Source organism: Callorhinus ursinus, unplaced genomic scaffold (assembly GCF_003265705.2).
Source record: "Callorhinus ursinus isolate GAN/ISIS: 27379988/994484 unplaced genomic scaffold, GSC_fseal_2.0 scaffold1, whole genome shotgun sequence".
In the NCBI taxonomy this organism is placed as follows: Eukaryota; Metazoa; Chordata; class Mammalia; order Carnivora; family Otariidae; genus Callorhinus; species Callorhinus ursinus.
The window spans coordinates 146,813,988-146,829,628 of NW_027397063.1; the positions used below are offsets into that span (position 1 = coordinate 146,813,988).

Here is a 15,641-nt window from a genome sequence, read left to right on the forward strand (position 1 = left end):
GGCCGCGGCCGGATTGCGGCACCTCGGGAGGTGCCCGCATCCCGCGCCCCGCCCCGAGCGGGCCGAGTGCGGCGCCGCGGGGCCCCGCGTCCGGGCCAGGCTCCCCGCGCCCAGGTACTCTCATGGGGTGTGTGTTCTCGGAATGTGTTTTCCTTTTTCAAACGAATCTGGAAATCTGGCCGCAGCAAGAGGGGTTCCTTGGTAAAACTGCAGCCTTACAATAGAATGGGGATATTGTTGTCTGTAGAGAAAGGGCATCGGGGTAGGGAAGGAGGAGCAGTGCCATTCCCGAGGGAGAGCTAGAAAAAATGTTTTTTTCCAGATCGGGAAACCTCCGTTCTTTTCCATAGTCATCGCCTGTTGATTTCTTTCTGGACCCTTTTGCAAAAACCTTCCTGCCTTTAACTTGGACTTGGGATCTAGGAAAGTGACAGTCTTATCCTGGGGGGTGTGGGGGGGGGTTCCTGGAGTTGTGCTATTCCTAACAGTTGGATCAGATAGCTTCTTGGGAAGATCGGTTTAAGCTCAGTATTTGGGGAGAATTTAGCACTAGGGTTCTTAAATCTATAGAGGTCTGAGGATATAGGACCTTTCAAACTGTCAGGTTACTTTTTTCTCTTTTTAAAAATTGAGTGCATTCTCAGTCTTAGATGCGGGTGGTAAAGCTGATTTAATTAGTTTCACATTTTATCAGGTTTTAAGGTGAAGCATGACTTAGAAGTGATGGAACTGCAAATGTTTTGAGTATCCTGCTGAATTTTCACCAATTTCTGTCAAACGTCAGATGCCTCAGTTTGGGTTCCTTTTACCCGGTTGTCTCAAATCAGCCTAATTTATCAGAATGTAGATCAGTGTACTTTAAAGCCAGGGGCTCTCAAGGTTTATATAATCAATTTATTAATTTATAATCTTGTTACATTGCTTTCCAAATTTATAAAATCATTCCCTTAAGGAAATCTGTCTTCAGCTTCTGCTTAAATATTTCTTTTGGAATTGGATTCCTGAGGAGGAATGTACTGTACAAGTGGTGATTTAAGCATACCAATTAGACAAGTTTCCTTTAAACAAATACATATTCTTTTATCCAACTATCTTATTGTCCCTCTTAGGAAAACATGACATTCCCATTTTACAGAGCTAGAAATGAGAGAAATTACATGACATTCCCAAGGTCAGACATTAAAGCAGTGTAGTAGCTGAAAAATTAAGTGTATGGTGCTAACTTCTTTTACCTCTTCAAGGTTTTCCAGGCAGGGAACTGTGAGTGTCACCTATTTTTTTAAATCTGCACAATCAGTTTTTGTTGTTTTATTTTATGCACAGAAATGGCTGTCACCCTATTAGTATTTTACTATTTAGAGTAAATTTTTCAGTATCGTTGCAGTAAGATCAATTAGTTTAAAACATACAAGAACCTAGAAGGTATCCTAATTTTTATTTTTCTAGAACAGAAATATAAATTGGGACTTTATGTTCAAATTTAATCCCATAATCCTCAAATAAAGGCTTTTATATGTCCTTATTAAAATTGAAGGGCTTTCATGATATTTTGACTGATCACAGGAAATACTGTTCATCTAAACCTTATTATGGGTATTTCTGTCATATAGAAAGTGAAACTAAGTGGAAAAAAAGTTATTTATTTTTGGAGATAATTGAACAGCCATGGTTCTAAGCATTGGTATAAATGAGGCATGATGTCTTCCCTATAGCAGCTTGTCTGAGCCTAAGAGCTCACTCAGTACACTGCCCAAGAAGAAAAGGGCACAAGTGAACTTTCCACATGGCCAGAATTTTAGGAATTAAAAACATAGATGAGGAACTCTAAAGACCTATTTTAACTGCATGTGCGCTGTTTGCTTAACAGCCAGAAGATAGAATTTTTAGCCAAATACTTTTATAATAAAATATAATTTAGGTACTTCTCAGCGTATGTGTGTGCAGGTAAATTCTTAGAGCAACTTCGGTGGAAAAGTTACTTGAGTAGATTCTAGCAGTTTTGAAGATAAACTTAACCTATGATCATTTATTCATGGCGCCTTTGTGTGTCTATTTTCAGGGCCCTGGGTTCAAGGGTAGCAATAGAAAAATGAATAAAAACCAGTGACTGCCTTTAGGAGCTTACGGGCTATTGGGGACACTGAAGTAAACAGTAACAATAGGATCCAGCGAATGCTGTGATGAAGCATAGGCAAAACCCTGCAGAAGCACAAAGATGGGGGCAGGGAACTGTCTGACTTGGGAATGCTTTACAGAGGAGGTGACACTGAATGGGTCTTAAAGTACAGGCAGAGAAAAGGGGAAAGTGCTCAGAGGGTTCAGGGAGGATGAGAAGACAAGGTTAAGTGGTGGAAGAACTGAGATCCAAGTGGATGGAAGGGAGATGAGGAGGTAAAGACAGTGCAGCTGTTTTCTTTTGTTTGTTCGTTTGTTTTAAGATTTTATTTATTTATTTGACAGAGAGAGACACAGCGAGAGAAGGAACACAAGCAGGGGAAGTGGGAGAGGGAGAAGTAGGCTTCCCGCCAAGCAGGAGCCTGATGTGGGGTTCGATCCCAGGACCCTGGGATCATGACCTGAGCCGAAGGCAGACACTTAATGACTGAGCCACCCAGGCACCCCATTTTTTGTTTTTTTTTTAAGAATATGAGAAGGAAGGAAGAGGAATGGGGCAGGAACTTGGGCATGGAGAGGGAAGTTTTCGGTATTTTGTTTTTGTTTGCAAAGAGCTGGTGTAAAGTCTCTCAGACTTACTAGCCTCACCAGAGCACTGGACATGTGTTTTCTACTCTGGATGATCTGGAACTACATTATTTACCCTGGATGGTTTGCTCGTCTGTTTTTCTGTAAGTTTGCTTTAGATTGAGGCCTTATATCCTATGGGAAACCATTTCTTGCCCATGGTAGAGGAGGAGCTTGTCTAAAGAGGATTCCTGCTATACCTTCCCTGAACATTTATTTCTCTGCTGCTTCCAGAGCCTCCTGAGATTCTGCTTTGGCACCTCCAGCATTTGGCTTCTGCTCAGGTAGCCTCTTCCATAACAAATTAGGCCTTTTTCTCTCTCCTTACTTGTTGTATTGTACCCTCCAGAGTGCTACTGTGTGGCTATTCAGCAGTTACTTCAAAGTCTGTCACAGACCACAGATCACAAGTCTGTGATGTTTTAAGTTTGCAGTGTCTTCAGGCTCAAAGCAGGATTGGGTCTGTCTGTCTACATACATACCCCCTCAACTACATATTGGCCTGGAAATGTAGGTTATGAAATCTGTGCTCCAGAAGTGTGGGTTATAGGTCATTTAAATGGTCAGATCATAGCCCCACTGGGCCTCAGTTGCTCATTTGTCGATATGCAGTTATTTTTCTCAAACTTAATTGAAGGCAGAGACCACTTCTTTGATTTCAACATCCCCAGACCAGTGTAATGCCTCATGCGTAGTTAGGATACCCAAGTGGTGTCTCGATGAAGAAACTTCAAAAATGTAAACTTATTTTGTTGATTTTATCAGCGTATTAATAGAAACTGTACCCATTTTAATACAGCTGGGCTAAATTTAAATTGTTTTTCAGTCATAGAATTTTGGAACTAGAAGCAAATCTTTCACTTGATCCTAGCATGTAGTAGATGCTCAAGAAATGTTTGTTCCTGTCCTGTGTATTTCTGGTCTGAGGGAATGGCACCACTTGCTACCACTGTCCATTAGAATCATTCTGGATTTCCATCTTTGCTTTGCCCCCCATGCATTGAGTTCTGAGATTCTACTTCCTAAACATGTCTCCTCCATTAATCCTCATCATCACTACCCACATACTGGCTGCCTTCATTTTTAGGTCATTAAGTGATCATTTACCTGGAGACATTTTCAGTTGTCTCTTTACCTGTCCCGCAGCTCTAGTCTTGCCCTAACAGGCTGGTCTTCGCTTTGCTACCAGAGTGGTTTGTGTAACTGTCATCTCTGATTGCCATTCCCCTGCTCAGGATTCATCTTTGGCTTCTTTTTTTTAAATTTTTATTTATTTATTTATTGGAGAGAGAGAGCACACGCGCATGAGTTGGGGGTGGGGGGGAGGCAAATGGAGAGGGAGAGGCAGACTCCCCACTGAGCAGGGAGCCCCACGCAATGCAGGGCTCGCGCTCCGTCCCAGGACCTTGGGATCATGACCTGACCTGAAGGCAGACGCTTAATTGACTGAGCCACTCAGGTACCCCCTTCTTAGTGGCAGCTTTCATTTGTTCATTTAATAATATGTATCTATATATTTTGGGTAGATGCTATACTCAGCTGGCCCTAGGATACAGAGTGGGATAAAATGGACATGGGCCTTACACAGACTGAAGTTATCATTTAGTTGAGTGGGGACACAGATTATTACTCATGTAACTATATAACTGCAGTTGTGATAATGGCTCTGCTGGGAAAGGAATGGTGCCATGAGAGGGCATGGGAGCTGGTGTGCAGGGGTGTGGGGAGGGGAGGGACACACTCAGGAGGGTGACCTTTCAGCTGGGCCCTGAAGCCCTCTGGTAAGGGCTTGTCAGACCCAAGGAACTGCAGCTGATTTGCTTGGAATACCAGACCCTTTGGGTATCTGGCCCCTGCCTACCTGTCTGATCTCATCTCCTATGCTCTGTATTACTGTCCCAGTCACCCTAAGCTCTCTCACGTCTCTTTTCTGAAAAGCCTCTTCCCCATCATTGCTGATTTCAATTCGTAGCTCAAATAAGAAAATGAATTTCTCTGAGATGCCTCCTATGAACTCCCCAACGTAGGTTTTGGGGAAAGAACACCTCTTCTAGCATATCCCTGTAAGAGATTGTACAGACCTTGTGGCAGGGATCTTCCTAGTATGTCTATAGAGGCATTTAGGGGCAGCTTGATGGGCCTTTTAGGGGATATCAATGTAAGGTGGGAAACTAAGTATATAACCCCCCTCAAATATCAGACTCTCCTGGGAGGAGGGCCAGTTCTGAAAAGTTGGGGGGAAAACGGTGGATGATACTGAGCCTACTCGCATCTTGCTAATATATATTATCCCACTTAGCCTTCATAATAACTGTGTAGGTGGTGATTATCTTTGTTTTATAGATTAAGATGTGCCTATTTGTAGAAGTTGAGTCACTTGCTGGGCTCCAGGTTCTGTGGTACTCTTTCTCCTGCGCTATGATGCTGCGGCTCATGTTTGCTGAATAAATGAATTTTGATCATTTGAAGGTGCACCTCTATGGTGAGGATAATAAAGGTTGACCCTGTGGTAGTTTGAAATGCTGAATCTTAGGACGCTCTCCCAGCTCCTCTCTGATGTTCCCTCCCTTTCTGTGTACACACCTCTTAGGCCGTTATTCTTTATATTGCGTAGCTAGGGGAAAACGTTCAAATAATAAATTGAACTGGATTTAATACATATTCATCCATGTTGGCTTTTCTTTATTAGAGAAATTACATTTTAGATAATGTAAGTTTTACTCTTATAGTATAACTTACTTAGATAAAGTTCATTTCAGACTTAGGTCAGGATACTAACAAGTATTCGTGGAGAGAGTATGAAGCTAGAATGTACTGTATTTGTGGATCTCTTTTTAAAATAGTCATAATATTCTAGCCTTTTATATTTAGCAGTGGACAAAAGCAGAGCAATTGAATTTAAAAATAAAGTTTAGCTTCCTGTTTTAGTTCATTTTCTACAGGTGAAACAGTTCTCTCTTTATTGGCATAAAGTATTATGAGGGCTACTGAAGAAATTTGGAATGAGAATATTCACATAGTCTCAGTTCCAGGGCTTGATTTTGTCCTTTGCGCTGAGCCTATTTGATATGTATTTGCTAATCCTCTTGTGAAGGAAAATGCTTTTTCGGAAACAAATGGAGAGAATGTAATTTGCAAAGTATATTAAAATTGCAGTGTGGGAAAGGATACAATTTTTAAGCAGAAAATAGAACCTCCCTAAATTTATCTGAATTACTTGCTTGGTGTTGGCTGTTCTGTGCCACTGGCTGTTCTTGGCATCACAAAATTGTATGTAAGCTCTAAGGTGAAGTTATTTTTAAGGTGCCGTTCCATTTTTACGTGATCAGTAAATATCTCAGTCTGTCTTTTGACTAGTTATTTGCCTGTAACTTCCTTTCTTAAAAAGCAGTTTCAAAAAAGCTTTAATGGAATTGTTTGTTAATGTTTATTAAGTGGTGCTAGGGAAGTTCCTCCATTTAATTGATTGCTTGGCTAGGTAACTAGCATAGCATATCAGCATTGGAAGAACACAAGAATTGTCAAAATTGATTTATTTTAGTGCTGTTTCCCTGGGAACTAGAAAGGCCTAGGTAAACGGGAGGCATTGTATTATTGCACGAAAAAGTGGAGGGCCCAGGAATTGGTGGGACCTGGAGTCCAACCGAGGCACCTCTTAGCTAGATGTAGGCCTGGGGCAAAGGAAGTCCTTATCCTTATTTGGCCCTGCTTTCTCATCTGTGAAATGGGTATGATATTTCCATTATATTGCTGGTTGTGTGGAATAAGTGATGAATCAAATGTAGAGTTCAGTACTGACATAGATTGCCAGTTATTACATTGTTTACCCTTTTTGAGACCTGCATTAAAACAAAACTGGAATTCTAAAATGAACAGTTGTGGCAGTGAAAGACATTTTTAAAATTTGAAGTGAGACAGTTGTGGTTTTGCTATAGTACTGGACTCATTTCTGTATACACCTATTTAGGTTTGTAGTAGGTTTTTAGGAAAGTTGTATGGGTGAGAGATCTAATCTAAGTCAAAACAAAAATTGATGTTTTATGGAACTTTAAAGTGGACAGTGAACTTTTAAAATTGGTTTAAATTCTCTAATTACCTTATTTCTATGTTGCTTTCATGTTAGTACCTGAAGCGTTTTCCTCTTCTGTTTAGACCTCTTAGCAGCTCTGTTATTAGAAGGTGCTTCTGTGCATTTTTAACTCTTTAATGACACTTTAATTAAACTTAAGTATAATTTAAAAATAGATAAGTGGTGAATTGAGTATGGCAAGTTTTCCATTAGTTTTGAGAAAGTAAGAGTTCATTATAGTTCCCTAGATGGTAAGCCATTAGGTATTTTCCAGGATCAGGCTTCTTAACCCTACTAACTTATCTCACATCTACCCCAAATCATAACTTCACCCAAACTAATGGTTTCCTTTCCGAAGCCAGCCAGCCATGTGCATGCTCTGCTGCCTGTTTCCCCCACTTTCAGGAATGGTGTTCCACTGCTCCCTCTTGAAGGGTAAGCTCTGGTCTATGGGCTGCCCTGTCCTTGGGGATCCTGCCTTTTTTTTTTTTTAAAGATTTTATTTATTTATTTGAGAGAGAGAGAGAGAGAGAAACAGCATGAGAGGGGAGAAGGTCAGAGGGAGAAGCAGACTCCCCGCTGAGGAGGGAGCCCGATGTGGGACTCGATCCCGGGACTCTGGGATCATGACCTGAGCCGAAGGCAGTCGCTTAACCAACTGAGCCACCCAGGTGCCCGGGATCCTGCCTTTTTAGTGTCCTCTACTCTTCCTTTGGCACACCTCACCCAGGCTAACCTGTGTAGTTATTTATCTTTTTATGTGTAGATAGCTTATTTGTAAGGTTATAATGGACAGAGACTGTGTTGTATTCTACACAGTTAGGGCTCAAATATTTGCTAATGAAAATAGACTTTGTGTTCCTCTTCCTTCCTCAGCCTGAAGGAATTGCATACCTGTCCCTCAAGGGAAGCAAAATATTTCCTTGAATATGTCTTGTTTATTAAGATGACATAAGTAGGTTTTAGACAATATATTTTTAGGGAAATTGGTCTTTTCATAAATCTCAGTGGAAAAGTAAACTGAAAATTATGTACAAAAAGTCAAAATTTTAATAAACTATCTTTTTTAGATTATAAAAGCAGTACACATTCATTGCCAAAAATTTGAAAAGAACAGAAAAGCATAAAGAGAAAAAAATTCTATAATCTTACCAACTTAACATTTAGGTATTTTTAAAATATATATGCAGACAAATTATATGCTTTAAAAAAAATTGAGATCATGCCATGAATTAACTTAACATTTTATTGTGAGAATTTCCGCATGAGATTAAATAGTCTCAAAATATGACTGCATAGTGTTAATGTTAGGTGTACTTTGATTTAATTGTTTTCTTCTTGCAGACCTTTAGATTATTTCTAATTTTTTGAATATATAAATATCACTGAACATTGTTGACTATAAAAATTTTTAACATCTTTATTTCTTTAAGACATAATCTAGTAGTGAGATTATTAAATCAAGGAGAGTAATTATTTTAAGGCTCTTGATATATGTATTGCCACATTGCTTATCAGAAATTTCAGAAATAAAATAATTTGCAATCTTAATATAAGAGAATCTCAAATGATTTAGTCTTTTAAGTCAAAGGCATTGTAATGTTAGGTACCAGTATTTTTGTTTATGGGTTAGTTTATTTTTTTCTGTTCCAGTATTCTTTTTTGACCATTTTTTAATGACCATTTTCATCATATCAGCAGGGAAAGAAAAAGATGACAGAGAGTGAAAATTAGTTTTGATAGGATTAATAAAAGTTCGGAAGAAAGATTTAGATGATTAAGTTTTTAAATCCTCCAAACTTCCAACTTATATTGTCTTCCTGGCAACAAGGAGTAATTGCGGTTAGTTTTATGTATTGTGGAGTAACTTCTACATACCAGCTTTTGCTTAAGTCATTATTAATTATGTGAGCGCTTTATACCAGGGCTGTCACCAGAACTGGTGACACACTTAGCATTTTTCATCATTTTAGCAAGAGGCAGATTCTGTTGAGGAATTCAAACTTATTATCTGCCCTGCTAGTCCAGGTTTTGTGGCTTGGATGTTAACCTCTTTTGCTTTACAAATAATTAGTACTACTCTACATCAGTTAATAAATTGCCTGACTCCTGGACACATTAAAATATATCTGTGATATATCCTGGAACATGGCTTGTTTCACTTGAATAAAGGTGACGTAAACCAATGCTTCATGAGATCGATCTGCACTGGTGACCCAGTCCCCACCTGGGGAGCCGAGCAGTCCTTTCAGCCTGCCATTCCTGGTCACCTCAGTTGCCCCCAGTCCATTAAAATTGACCGCTTGGAAGAAAACTTATAGAACATGAAGGAGGCAGTTACCTTCCCTTGGAAAATACTTTCCTAGAGATTTGGAGGTACAATTTTACCTCTTTGGACATGTCTCATAATAAATAATTTAACCTTTTAATTTGTAGTTCCCATCTTGAGTCCACCCAGTGAGTGCAGCCTGATAACCACATAATCTACATGATAACCACATGGTAATACTCAGCCCATCCAGTGAAAAACTCTGGATCCTTCCATAACTTAGGACCTCTTGACCTATTTGTGGTTTCTTCATCTTTGATTTATGGCTTATATTGGTAACTCCCAGGGGGAGGAGTGCTGTTCTAGAAATGTGGAATATTGTTTATTTTGGATAGAGGGAAGAGCAGTGGCAACTGCATGTAGGTTTGTGTTTATTTTGCTTGACCAGGAGGTTGTTGATACTCTCAGAGGATTTAGTCTACTGTCTTCCTTTCAGCCTATGGGTATCTTTGAAATTTTAGCAGTAAGATTGAGGTGGTAGAATTCATTGGGGGAGTGTTCGTTCTTTACTTCCATTAGTTTTTCGATAAACATGCAGTTTAGTCTAGTATTTTCCATGAGTAAAAATTACAGTTTTCATTTTTGGTATTTGTAAAAGATACCAGATAATTTCCGTATGTAGGAAGCTTAAATGCAGTTTTAGTGTGGCTTTGCAAAAACTCATTTTCAGGGCTCCTGGGTGGCTCAGTTGGTTGGGCGACTGCCTTTGGCTCCGGTCATGATCCTGGAGTCCCAGGATCGAGTCCCACATCGGGCTCTCTGCTAAGCGGGGAGTCTGCTTCTCCCTCTGACCCTCCCCCCTCTCATGTGCTCTCTCTCTCTCTCTCTCTCTCATTCTCTCTCTCTTTCAAATAAATAAATGAAAAAAAACCTCATTTTCCAGTTATCTGTATTAGAGGGAGAGCATTGGCACAGATACATTTTTTTAAAGCACTTAATTTGGAAGTTTTTGCATATTTAAATATTGGTGGTCTGATTTTAGGAAATTTATAATATCCTCAATAAAATGTAGAGAAACACATGGCCCTTTTTGTTCTGTTCCTCTACTTTCTCATGCCATGGATTGGCCATGCAGAGCTACCTTTGTTTGGTGTGCTATTTTGTCCTCCCCTAGAAGTGTGAGTAGGAGACAATTGTTTGATATATAGACCACACTGCAGTGGTGATGATGTCAGTGAAAATCTAAGTGAATTTTGACAAGAATAACAGGGTGATTTCCAAATTGACAGTAGATTTAACCGAGGCTGGTTCTACAACTGTTTTCAGCAGCTTGCAAAATGTGTGTAGGGCCACCCACACTTCCTTCCTCTTCTCCAGCCACACCCGCACACTTCAGTTTGCTTCTCTCTTTGGTTGGGAGAACATAAGTATATTCTTGCAACATATACTGGTGGTGGTTTCTCAAACATGAATTTCCGTATTATAAACACTTTTTTGACTAGTTGGCCTATTTCATTTAGGTCCAGCCCAGTTATATGCATGTGTGAACATATGCTAAATAAGATTGCTTTAGAATAGCCTAATTTAGACGTTTTGCTGTTTTTAAAGGTGGCATCTTTGTTATGTGTCATTAAAAATACCGAATTACAAGAACTCAGTGTGTAGGAAAATGTTCATTATGTAGAAAGGAGGTAATTAAAAGTCGTCTCAGACTTCATATACAGTATCTTAGCTTTGTAAAGAAATATAGGTATGGGGCGCCTGGGTGGCTTAGTCGTTAAGCGTGTGCCTTCGGCTCAGGTCATGATCCCAGGGTCCTGGGATCGAGCCCCGCATCGGGCTCTCTGCTCAGTGGAAAGCCTGCTTCTCCCTCTCCCACTCCCCCTGCTTGTGTTCCCTCTCTCACTGTGTCTCTCTCTCTCTCAAATAAATCAAAAAATCTTTAAAAAAAAAAAAAAACGTAGGTATAAAGGATATATACTAACAGCTAAAGAGAGGACATCTTAGATGAAATTATGGGTGATCCCCACCCCACCCCCTCATATTGTGCTTTTCTGCATTTTCCAGATTTTCTAAAGTGAATTTGTATCAACTTGTTTTGTAGAGAAAACACTTCTAAAGTGGTTGTAAACCTTTTTTCCTTCCCTCTGTGTCTGTCTATATGCCATTTTATAAAAAAACTTGTGCCTGGGCATATATGTAGAAAATAATTGGGAAGGCTGTGTAGTGTACCAAACTGTTAACAGAGATTGTCACAGTAGAATGAATAATGGATGATTTGTAAAAAAAAATTCTTTTTACCAGTTTATGTGTTCTAATTGTTTATTCTCTTATATTGTACAGGTATTTCATAATTTCATAATAGAAGCAAAATACTAAAACAAAGTAAAGTGATATGTCAAGTGAGAAAAGCAGGCTACAAGATATAAACTTATGTACAGAATGATCACTCCTTTTTAAAACAAAATAAGGAAGAAGCTGTATATAAGTATTTGCAGAAAGATTGCTAAAATATTGATAGTGCTTATCTTCAGGGGTAGGACTATGGGATGCCTTTTTATTCTTTCTACTTTCTAGTCTGTATTTTCCAGATTTTCTGTAAGAATATATTACTTTTGGGGGGGGAAATGTAAAGGAGCATTTAATTCTTTTTGAAAAGGTAGATTTGAAAGAAAGTCATCTTGGTATCATTTTAAAAACAAATACTTAGATTTTGTGGGATGTTTATTGAAAAATCATCAGACTTTGATGCCCAACTAGAGATACTGTTTTCTTTATATTACAGTCGTACATCAGTCATTTTCAATTTAATACATTTTAGGAAACTGAACAGCTCAGTGGATTCATTCTTGAAGTAGGGTGGAAGAATTTCTACTCGGATAAGGGAGAATACCATCGTTTTAACAGTGATGGTGGTGGTAGCTAGTGTTTCTCGCTTACTCTGTGCCAGGCTTCATTCTAAACACTTTTCCTATACTAACTCATTCAGTTCTCACCACAACCTATGAAGTTGTACTCTTACTATTAACATTTTCTAATAAGGAAACTGATCATACAGAGAGGTCAGGTTTTGCTGAGGTCCTGTGGCCAGTGGTAGGTGAGGTCGGATTCAGATCCAGTGTCTGGCGCTCAGACCCAGTGCTGAGCCACGCTGACTGCCTTGCCTAGGGACTGGCTGGTGGAAAGAGAAGCAAGCAAGGGTAATGTCAGGAGCTACCATATCCCACTTGGAGCTGAAGGAGCAGGTAGCATTCCAGGGTTCACATGTCTCTAAAGGTGGGCCTGTGCCCATGACCTTGCTGGCCCTGTTTATGAGCTTCATGATTACAGATGCTCACCTGTAGTGTGTTGTGTAAATTGCCTTGGCCTAGTGTGAATGTTTAGGCCTTTCAGTATTTGTGGGATATTTCAGTGTTATGGAAAGGACTGTAAGGCCACCTCAGCCAAGGACTCTTACCATGCCACAGACTTTGATGTCAGTGATCTTGTTCACATTCTCTGTGTTCATAGTGATAGTTTCTTTTTTACTATCGAATGGAAAGCCTCTGGTATGAAGGTGTTTTATGTGTTCCCAGATGCTGGCATGGTAATTGATTTCTGCTGGACTGCTAGAAGATCGTGTGTTGTAAAGGTTGCCCTTCTTGGCTGTGGGAGTGAGTGTTTCATGAGCTGTCAGGGGTTCCTGCAGGCAAGCTGGACTTGGAAACCAGGCTGGGCAGGATTGGAGCTGCCCACCGCTGCTGATTGGGCAAGTCAAGCCTCATTGTGCCTAGCTTGCAGGCTCTTGGTGATGATCCGTGAAATATGGATTTGGCGCCTGTTACCCAGGAAGCATTTAGAAAATGGCGAATCGTCTGTTCATGATTATTATTTCCTCCTCCTTCTAGTGGAAAAATCTTCCTGACCGGGCTACCTGGAACAATCTCTGTGTATCTGTTACTGCTAAATTCCTGTTCACTCAAGATCCTCTGAATGGGTTTTAATTCACATAGGGAAGGGGAGAGGGGACTGGGTCACTAAGGACAAATTTGCCACTTTATGTTTGTCTGGATATTTTGACTTTAAGCAAAGTTAAATAGAACTAAACGAAAATCTCCTCCTGTATCATCTTTTAGGAAAAAGAAGCTGCTAACGAAACCGTGGTAACAAGGATTATTCAATATGCGGTTTGCAGGGTATGTGCTGGAGCCATTACAGAGTCACCTGCACTTTATATAAGCCACATCTTCACATTTGGCATTGAGGTTCAGAATGACTTTTGGTCACTGGAAGATCCTCAAAGATCAAAAAACAATTTAGTTATTTCCTGTGCTAACACAAAATGCACTTGATGGTAGGATTACACAGTGGGCTAGTACTTAAAAAGATGTTCACTAACAAGGTTATTTTTCCTTCCAACCTTCAGTTAATCATAATGTCCTGTTTTTAGCTATATAATTACAGTTTCATAGACCCTGGAAAGGGATATACGTACAAAACAAAGGACAAAAAGAGTAAATTTCTTGATAGTGAAAGTGATTATTATTTCACTCCAGGGTAGTCTCATTGTGAAGATACCTTATTAGATTCTTTCCCATGAACTCGCTAGTAGATTAAAAACTGTTTTCATTGTACCATTTTGCTGGTACTGTTCTGGGAAGAGAAACCTCAAAGTGTTAGTTGTGATTGTTTCTGGGTGTTGGAGACCCTAAAAAAAGACTTTCCTTCCTCATCTGTCTACACATTTGTTACTTTCGTAATAAGGCAAAATTAAAACTGGGAAAACCTAATTAATTAAAATTAAATTCAGATTTATTTCTAAATTCGGGTTTAGATGCCACTTTATAAGAATATATCTAAACTAAAGTGATAGATGAAAAAAGCAAATAGGGGCACCTGGGTGGCTCAGTCATTAAGCGTCTCCCTTCGGCTCAGGTTGTGATCCCGGGGTCCTGGGATCGAGCCCCACATCGGGCTCCCTGCTCAGCGGGAAGCCTGCTTCTCCCTCTCTCGCTGTGTCTCTCTCTATCAAATAAATAAAACCTTTAAAAAAACAAAAAAAACCCCCACAAATATTGTATAATTTGGGGGCGGCCTGAAATTGTTTTGAGAGCTTAAGTTGCATTTACAAGCTTGTACAATAGAAACATAGACTCAGGTAGAATTTTAAGGATAATTACTGCCCTTATAATTAATCAAAATTAGAGATTTAAAGATAGTTTTCTGCCCCCCGGAGTTAGCTTACAGTTTCTATTTTTGAAAATTAAATATGCCCGAATTAAACTTTCTTTTGGGGAACTACTGTCCAATTAAAGCAAGATCTTTTCACTCAGATTTCCCTGTTAATCTTATTAAAATTAATAGCTCAGATGACATGATAATACACAGTATGGAAGAAATTTGCTTTTTCTCCAACACCTGTACATATTACTGGTTTATTTTAAAAATCTTTATAGAAACAGGATTAACTTAGTTTGGTTTTGAAATTAGTTTGTAGAAACAGTGTAGCATAGTTGTTAAAAGCAGAGGCTTTGAGTTCAGGTAGCCCTGGGTTCAAATCCTAGCTCTTTTACACACTGGCCAGGTAGCCAATGACAAGTGACTTACCATTTCTGTGCCTCAGAGTGGGGCTAATAATCCCTGTTTCTGAGGGCAGTTGTAAGGATTAAATGAGGATGACATAAAGCATTTGGTATGTGAGTGACATGTTGTACTTCCTCAGTGAACGGTAGTTTATATTTATAGTAATTACTAAAATATAAAAAAACATGAAACATACTAACATTGGCTTTTTAAGCTTTCTCTCTCTCTCTCTGTATATATATATATATATATTGTGGTGACCCCAGATATGTGTTTCAGATCATTTCAATTTGCATGTGAGAATGACTTCATGCCTCTTTTATAGTTGGTACTTTAACTCACCAGATAGATATCCTAAATGTAACATTGTTTAGAGTGGTTAAATGTTTATAAAGAAGGTGAGCTTTGAAATAAGAATTCGGTTTGAATCTTAGCACTTTGATTCATTCTGCACAAATAGGTATAGTAGGCTTTTTTTTTATTTTTTAAGAGATTTTATTTATTTATTTGACAGAGAGAGACAGTGAGAGAGGGAACACAAGCAGGGAGAGTGGGAGAGGGAGCAGACTTCTTGCTGAGCAGGGAGCCCCATGCGGGGCTCGATCCCAGGACCCTGGGATCATGACCTGAGTGGAAGGCAGATGCTTAACAGCTGAGCCACCCAGGTGCCCATATAGTAGGCTTTTAATAAATGTTAGCTTTTCTTCTGTTCTTTTAGGCAAAAATGAGATTTAAAGAAATGTAATGCTAGAGCTTTAAAATAAAAAAATGATCTCATTTTATGTACAATTTACTTTTTTTGGTTATTTTTATCTAAGTGGGAGTAGATAATGTAAGTACTATTAATAAAACAACTGGAAACATGCAGTAGAAAAGGTTTCATAGAAGGGAGGGGTATGCACACAGGACAGAGCTAGTCTTGGGAGATGGCTGTATTCCTCGTTGGATTTTGCTATAATTCTATTAAATTTTGGTCAGAAAAAATAATAGGAATTTAAT

The 15,641-nt window shown here is 39.2% G+C and overlaps 1 protein-coding gene across 2 annotated transcripts in view; it reads left to right on the forward strand.

Moving 5' to 3' along the window:
• The window catches only part of SNRK (SNF related kinase), a 55,191-nt gene that overhangs the window by 650 nt on the left and 38,900 nt on the right, over positions 1–15,641 (forward strand). Inside the window, exon 2 of one of the 2 annotated variants that reach the window (XM_073902666.1) lies at positions 13,196–13,255. The exons of the other annotated variant lie outside the window; for it this stretch is intronic. The gene's annotated coding sequence lies outside the window, so the exon portion shown is untranslated. The remainder of the gene's footprint in view (positions 1–13,195; positions 13,256–15,641) is intronic. 2 annotated transcript variants of the gene reach the window in all.